Source organism: Antechinus flavipes, chromosome 4, assembly GCF_016432865.1.
Source record: "Antechinus flavipes isolate AdamAnt ecotype Samford, QLD, Australia chromosome 4, AdamAnt_v2, whole genome shotgun sequence".
Taxonomy (NCBI): Eukaryota; Metazoa; Chordata; class Mammalia; order Dasyuromorphia; family Dasyuridae; genus Antechinus; species Antechinus flavipes.
Genome location: NC_067401.1, coordinates 460,482,674 through 460,490,546, shown reverse-complemented (window position 1 = coordinate 460,490,546; position 7,873 = coordinate 460,482,674).

Genomic DNA, 7,873 nt, shown 5'->3' with positions numbered 1-7,873 from the left:
CTGCAAGTTTATCAGACGCACTAATGAATAAAAACCTGTATTTTGGCCTAGCAATAATCCTTTCAGTGGGGAAGAAAATCTTGATAACTATACTATCGGCGTGTAAGATGCTCGTTCTTAATTTTCTGGCAACTTTAAAACCGGTTGTAAAAAGTGAAAGAATTAATGTTATTTTCCCAGAAAGCAGCTCTTCGGTGTTAGTATTATACTTGTTTACTATTGTGTAAAGAATCAGGAAATCCCAGTGAATCAGGACGTAATCATAGCTGGGATTAAGAAAAAGGCAGGGCTCTTTGGGCTTTTTTGAGGGGCTTTCTGGATTTTTAAAGACACTTTTCACTCAACACCGAACCTAGCATCAATCGCCACATTTTACTAGCGCAGGGTTTGTTGGAAATCGGAAAACAGTATTTACAGTCTGGGTGCTGCTCCGGTGCGCAGGGCTATAATGTACGGCCTAGCGGGTCCCCCGAAGCTCCAGCGCTCTCAGTTGTGTCCACTGGGTCCCTGCGCGTGGTCCGCAGGGAGAGCATCTCCGTGTACCTCCGAAGGGGCGTTTCAGGCTTTAAGTGGAAATCGGCAGGTTGTTCGGGCCTGGACAATCTATCCCTTCTTGGTTCTTCTTTCCTGTCTTCTCTCCGGGAAGTAATAGTGCCATTAAGTAGGATGCAGAACAAGAAGTGGTCTCGTTTTACAGATAAGGAAACTGAGGCTCAGAAAGGGCAAGCAGCTTCCCCGTGCTCAGGGAACCAGAGCCGGACTTCGGACTCCCCCCCTCCTCAGCCCAGACGCGCTCCAGGGCCTTGTGTTTAGTAGTTGGGGAGCCCGGTCCCGTTGGTCTCGGCCACCTGGAAAGTCCCCCGTCCCCACGATTTTCAGTGTGAATTCGCCGGTGGTTTGTGCTAGCCTCACCATTGGGCCAATAACCGCGAGGGCCCCATCACAAACACTCCCGGCCACGGTTAGAGAGGAGGTAACCAGGCTCAGAGAGGCTGCGGTAGTTTCCCAAAGCCACTCAGCCAGGAGGCGAAAGGCCCGGGACTGGGCTCCAGCTGCGTCCCCTGGCCCCCGAGTCCGAGCTGTCGCAGAACAGTTTGGAGCGAGGGCTGGAAGAGACCTGGAGCGGATGCGGCAGGGGAGTGACTCGGGGTCCCAGAGCCAGGATTTGAACCCAAGGCTCTTTCCACTGCACTTGGAAAATGCCTTGAGGATCAACCGAGATCATTCTGAAGAGGCAGTGTGACCCAGTGGTTGGGGATCAGAGACCCTGGGCCTCAGACAGGTCACTACCCACCTGTGGGCGCAGTGATCTAGAGGGCCGAGAGAGAGAGAGAGAGAGAGAGAGAGAGAGAGAGAGAGAGAGAGAGAACACAGAGAGAGAGAACAGAGAGAGGAGAGACAGAGACTCTCCTGGCCTGTGGCCCCCGACAGAGTCAGAGAGGCTGAGGGCTGGTCTCTGAGCGAGCCGGGACGTGCCTGGAACACGTTTCTTCTCGGTTTGTTTAGACGCCAAAGTCACCCTTTGTTTTGCCAACAGCTTCCTTCCTCCAGGCTTAAGCATGTCCTTACATCCTCTCTCTCCCTCTCCCTCCCTCCCTCTCTCTGTATCTCTGTCTCTCTCAGTTTCTGTCTCTGCGTGTGTGTGTTTCTGTCTCTCTCTTACACGCAGAGTTCTCTTCACCCTCCATCAAGGTTCAGCTGAGAAAGGAGCAGTCCAGTTCTCCTAGATAGTTGTAGCCATTCCAGAACCGCCTTCCCCCTTGGATAACTTTTGACCACACTGTGAATCTGTCCTGAACCCGGCATGGTAGAATGGAGATGATCGCTCCTTTAGGGTTGACACTGTTTCATTCGTGAATTTGTATATCCCCCTGGCTCCTAACACGGTGCCTGGCACACAGTAGGTGCTTAATTAGGTGCTGTTTCATTTATTCTATTTGTAATCCCAGGACCTCGCACAATGCTCAGCATATAGTAGAAAGTGGGGGGGGGGGGAAGAGAGCAGGGTAAAGGGAGAGTGTTGTTTATTTCTATTAATTTATTGATCCATCCATCCATCCATTCATTTTTGCTGCGGCAATTGGGGTTAAGTGATTTGCCCAGGGTCACACAGCCAGGAAGTGTTAAGTGTCTGAGAGCAGTTTTGAACTCAGGTCTTCTGACTTCATGGCTGGTGCTCTAACCACTGCACCAACTAGCTGCCCCCTGGGGGGTGTTATTTGTGCTTATTCTTCCCCACTGATTGTAGAATGATGCTGAGAGCTGACTTACTGGACCACACGAGGATTTTTTTTTAATCCAATCTCTTTATTCACTTCACAAGAACTTAGTTTTGGGAAAGAAAACCACCTTTCATTCGAACATGAAGTTCAGGCCCTTGAGCGACTCCTCATGGTGGCTTTTTGAAAGCAGCTCTTTGCAGCAGAGACAGGACCCAGATCTGCTCCTTAATTCCTTTCCTCAGAAGAGCAAGGCAGGGACAAAAGCCCAGAACACCCAGTCTGAGGGTCTGGGAGCACATAGTGGGTCTTTTGCCACCTGGGTCCAGAACCATGAGCAGGTCCAGAAGCCCTCCTGGATTATCAGTCCCTCTCCTTTAAAAGAGATTGACCTAGAAGCTCTCTGAAGCCCACTCAGGCTTTCCCCAGGATGCTTTCTTTTTTTTTTTTTTAATTAAAGGTGATAATTGTTATTTTAAAACATTTTATTGAAATCTTTTGTTTTTATATCATATTGATTTCCAAATATATATATTTTTATCCACCATCCAACTAGGCCCTCCTTGTAACCGAGAAAAAAGGAAAAAGTCCAACAAAACCAAAGAGCACATTGTCTGACAGCATAGCCCCCGCCCCAAAGCCGTGTCCCCACTTCTCAGAGAAGGCGGGGAGGTGAGTTTCCTGAACCGTTTCTCCAGGTCTAAGGCTGCGTGTTATGATGATGCCGTGTTTAGTTTCGTTTGTGGTTTTCGCTCCCAGTTCCGTTCCAGTGTTTTCTCATATTTGACTGTTTCCCAGTCCGAGGAGACACCTGAGGATTGTCTTGATTTTAATTCTAAGAGGGCTGTTGGTGTGGTGAGGTCCTTCTGAGCGTCACTCGTCCCTCTCCTGGACCACTTTCACTCTGGAGGCCCCTCTGCTTGTAAATGAGAGGAATCAGGGCAGAGAGACCCCTGCCATGAGACCCTCCAACCTCCCTCTGAGCCACGGGTGCCCACCCAGGCTTTGTGCAGTCTCCTCTTTTTTAATGCAAGAAAACCAAGGTTACAGGAAGTCGGCCAGATGCTCAAGACTTGGGGAATCCCAGATGGCATCTGGGGACATCCAGCCTCAATAGCCGTCTATTCTCCCTGGAGCTGACTCTAAATGTTAGGAAACTTTTTCCATGAAAACAAACTTCTTTTGTATGTTCTCACCTTCCTGTTGTTGCTCCAATCCTGGCACCTTGGACCAAACTGAACCAGACCAACTCTTCTCCCACATGACAGCCCTTCAAATACTTGAGGACAATAAGCATTTATTAAGCACCTACTGTGTGCCAAGCACATTTATATTCCTATTCCTTTCCCCCCAAATAGAATATCTCTTCTTCAGGCTAAGCATCCCTCATGACCGGGGCTCAAGGACATCCACTAATTTGGTTGCTTCCCTTTGGACGCTTGCCAGTTTAGCAATGTCCTTTTTCAACTACAATGTCCAGTGAGGTCTGACAAAGACACTTTACACCTTTCCCTTTCCCTCCTTGTGGGACTTGCTTGGAGAATGGCGGGCAGGCCCTCTATTTTTTTTTTTTTTTAAGAACCAGTGTTTTCAATTTATGTTTAATTTCAACTTCAATGGTTCAAATTCATGCTCTTTATTGCAGTGATTAATTTATTATAAGGGATTAGAAATGCTCTTTATATTTTTCCCTCAATGCATACCCCAGAGAGTCTTCCCCTAGAATACAGGGCCCAAGTAGTTGTTGGAGTGTGTGTTAAGGAAGCAGGACCAAGTAGTCAGGAAAACTAACTCTGAGGAGCATTTGAAAAAATTGGGTGTGTTTATCCGGGGCAGCCTTGGGGAGGGAATTGCAGTTGTCTTTAACTATCTCTTGAGATGTCCCTCGTAGGGGAACTAGACTGAATAGTCTCAGAGGGTGAACTAATCCCAACAGATAGATGCTATAGCAAGGTAGATCCTCATACAAAAAGAAGCCAGCCCTGTCCAGAATTAGAATGAGCAACTCTTTGGTTCTGGCCGTTATCATTCGTGAGCTCTTTCTCCTTCCCCATCCGTTATACAAAAATCACAGAATTTCACAAGCGAACAGACTTGAGTGAGCATCTAGTCTAATCCCTTCACTTTACAGATGAGGGAACTGAGGCCCTGAAGGGATGAGGGAGTGACCCTGCACAGCCTAGTGGTCCATGGCAAAGTCCTTGAGAACTGGGTGCCGGCCTCTCTCCACCCTTCTCTCCCAGACTCCTTGCCTCCCCAGCTACATGGACATGGGGCAGGTGATGTGGGAGCCAGAGAGCCTGCTTCAGAGTTGGGAGGCCTCGGTCTGGAGTGCATTAGAACACACAATCTCAATCTAGAGTGCATTAGAATACACAATCTAGAACCTCCCACGGTGGTTGTTGTGAGGTAGGAATTTTGTAAAATTTAGCTCCTGTTTTTTTTTTCTCAGTAGTATTTTACTCTCCCCAAAACTAGAACCTCCTTGCTGTAGTTTTGTGAGTTAAGAACTTTGCAAAATTTAGCTTATTTATATAACCTGTTATATTTTTTTGAGTAATATTTTATTCTCCCCAAATTTAGAACCTCCTTGCTGTGGTTGTTGTAAGGTAAGAACTTTGTAAAATTTAGCTTATTTATGTAGCCTATTATTTTTTTCTCAGTAGTAGTTTATTTTTCCAAAAATAATTTTCAACATTCATTTCTTTAACATTTTGTGTTTCAATTTTTTCTTCCTAACCTCCCCCACCCAAGACAGTGGTTTATTATTATTATTATTATTATTTTAGCAGTCCAGTGCAATAGTACATTGCAGTCCTGCCCGTGACACAGCCATTCCTTAGACTGGAGGAAGCGAGTGTTTCTAGTGAAGACAAGACGTCCACTTCTCCCAAACAAGTTCTGGCAAATAGAGTAAACAATGGACTGCCTCTCTTGGGAAATCCTCCTTTGCTGGACTGAAGGGTACATACCGGACTGCCCTGTTATCCAAAGGGGCACTGAGTGCTGTAATGAGGAAATCCATGGGGTCAGAGGAAATCTCCCCATGGGGAAAGAGGAGCAGGGTTCAACTCAGGAGCCAAGGGAATCTAAAGCAGAAGCTGGGCTGCGTCAGGAGCTAGAATTTTTAGCCTGTGCACACATGCACACACATGCACACAGTTCTAGGGGATGGGATAAAATAGGGAAAGCGCGTGGCTGGGGTCCACTCCTGCTGGAGCAGCAGCCGTTCCCTCTGCTGGCTGTTCCATGAAAGTCCTGGCTGCCTTGGGCTGGTGAGCCACCGATGCTGGGGCCAGGAACCCCACTAGGGATTGTCTGGGCTAAGCCTAAGAACTAATAATCCCCCACACTTATAGAACCCCAAAGCATGGACAATCACTTCCCTATAACCCTGGGGGGATGAGGCAAGGATCATGGATTTCAGTTGGGAAAATGGGACTGGGGGATAAAGTGGCTAAGGTCCCCTCAGGAGTAAGCGGATGGGCTCCAAGTTCTGGGTTCTTTCCCTTGCTGCAATATGCTTCTAGGTCAAGGTCCAAACCAGGACCTTGGGTGCGCTGGAGCCAGTTTAATCACAGCCAACTGTTCCCTTTTCATTGTGAGCCGTTGCACCTGCGGAATTGGCTGATCAGGGCTCGATTTATGGTTATGTTGATTTTTAGACTTAAGTGAAGGAGAAATGTCAGCAATAGAGATACAACATAAAAGTTTGCCCCTATATATATTTTCCCTCTGGGGAGCCAGTGGTTAAACATATCTCAGTATACCCCTGTAAAGGGTATTAATCAAGGCTCATTCCTAGACATGGCGGGAACACTTTGTGTTGATTGAAGGCTCCCTCCTTCCAACAGCCTCTCTGAAATCCCCCTCGTTTGTCGTTTCTTTGGATTAATCGTTTTCTTTGAAAAAATTATATTCAAATGAAAGTCTGTTACCTGATGGGGGCCCCACATTAACTCAATGCAAGCTCCCAGGAGGCTCATCTCATCGGCACTTGGGAGGGAGAATGGGAGAAAAGGCTGGGGGTGATGGGGCTGTCCCCCAGAACATGTCCCGAAATAGGGGCCCGGAGGTGGCCAGGGAAAACAAGTCCCCTCAGCTCCCAGGCTATTTTCCATCTCCTTGCCTTTGCATATTGTGTCACCCTCCCGGCGTCCGGCCCTCCTTGTTCGGGGTTCTGACAGTCCCCAGCTTCCTCCACGGCTCAGCTCATGCGCCGCCTCCTGTGGGAAGCCTTTCTTTTCCCCACGAATTATTAGTGGATTCTCCCTCACACTCTCACACACACACAGAGGAGGAGAAGGGGGCCCATTCCCAGCCTCACCTTAAGGAGCCCCCGGAGGAAATGGCAGCAAAGGGAAGGCGAGGAGGCCGCAGGGGCTTTGGAGCGAGATTACAGGTGCTCTCATCCCCTCTCTAAAGCCTGGGGAAAGTTCCAAGCAGGGCCTGCTCTCCCCCAAGCTCCCTCCGCAGGCCCAGCCGACAGCCAGCCCTTACTCTCTGCGCCTGAACTTTCCCAGCAGACAGAACTGGCCTCCAAGCTGTAGAGACCAGGGCCGGGCCATCCCGTAAGGCCCAGGGCCTAATCTCCGAGTGCGAGGTCCTTTCCTAAACGGGGCTTGCTGGGAGGTAAGAACTCGGAAGTTTAGCTTAAGAGCAAAGCTGATGGTTCCTGTCCTCGGTTCCATGAGATAGCCGGGCCCGAAGGCCCTCCCACGTTCCTGAGCTTTAACAGAGGGAGCTCCGTGCTACCCAAACACAGCTGGTCAGACGTCCGGGGGCAGGTGGGAGGGGAGGGCTGAGGAAGGCGCCCAGTGGCCCTCAACTCATCCCCTCAGCTCCGTCTGGTCAGCGAGGACCTAGAAAGGAGCGAGTAGTGACCGGCTGGGCCGGCCCCTGCGCTCTGAGGCGCTGATGGAGTTACAGATCCTGACCTGGACCAGGCCGGCTTCTGCGCATCCTTCTCTTCCTATGGAATATATAATTTAATATATAATAATATAATAACTCCTGTGATACTTCCAGTATCAGGCACAGTGCACACCAAAGGTGCTTAATAAATGCAGTAATATGCTAGAGCTGACTCCTATAAGCTCATACAAATGAGCATCTACAGAAATCAGCAAAATGCCACAAATCGGGACTTGATTTTGGAGAGAGCCGCTTGCAAATCTGAAGGCAGAATGTGAGTCCATTGTTCTTCATCTTTGGGCCCCGCTTTTCTAAACTGGCCTGGGGTTTCCAGGCTACCTGTGGTTTCCGGCCGCCATCTAGTGGACGAATGTGGTGTGGGCAACAATTTTATTTTTAATCAAAAAATATTGATTAGGATTTTTCTGTGTGTCAGACAGTAGGCTAAAAGCTGAGGCTGCAGAGAAAGGTTTAAAAAACCGAAAAGTCCTCCACTCAGGGAGGTGACAGGAAGAGACACAGCAAGAGAAACGGGCTGAGAGATAGATAAAATAGGTGGATGAACAAGGCAGCCAGGTAAGACATGGATAGACAAGACATACATGAATGGATACTCGGATAGATGGGTGGATGGATGGGTGGGTGGGTAAAAGGATGGGTGGATGGATGATTGGATGGATGGGTAGATGGGTGAGTGGATGGATAGGTAAAAGGATGGATGGATGGATGGGTAGATGGGT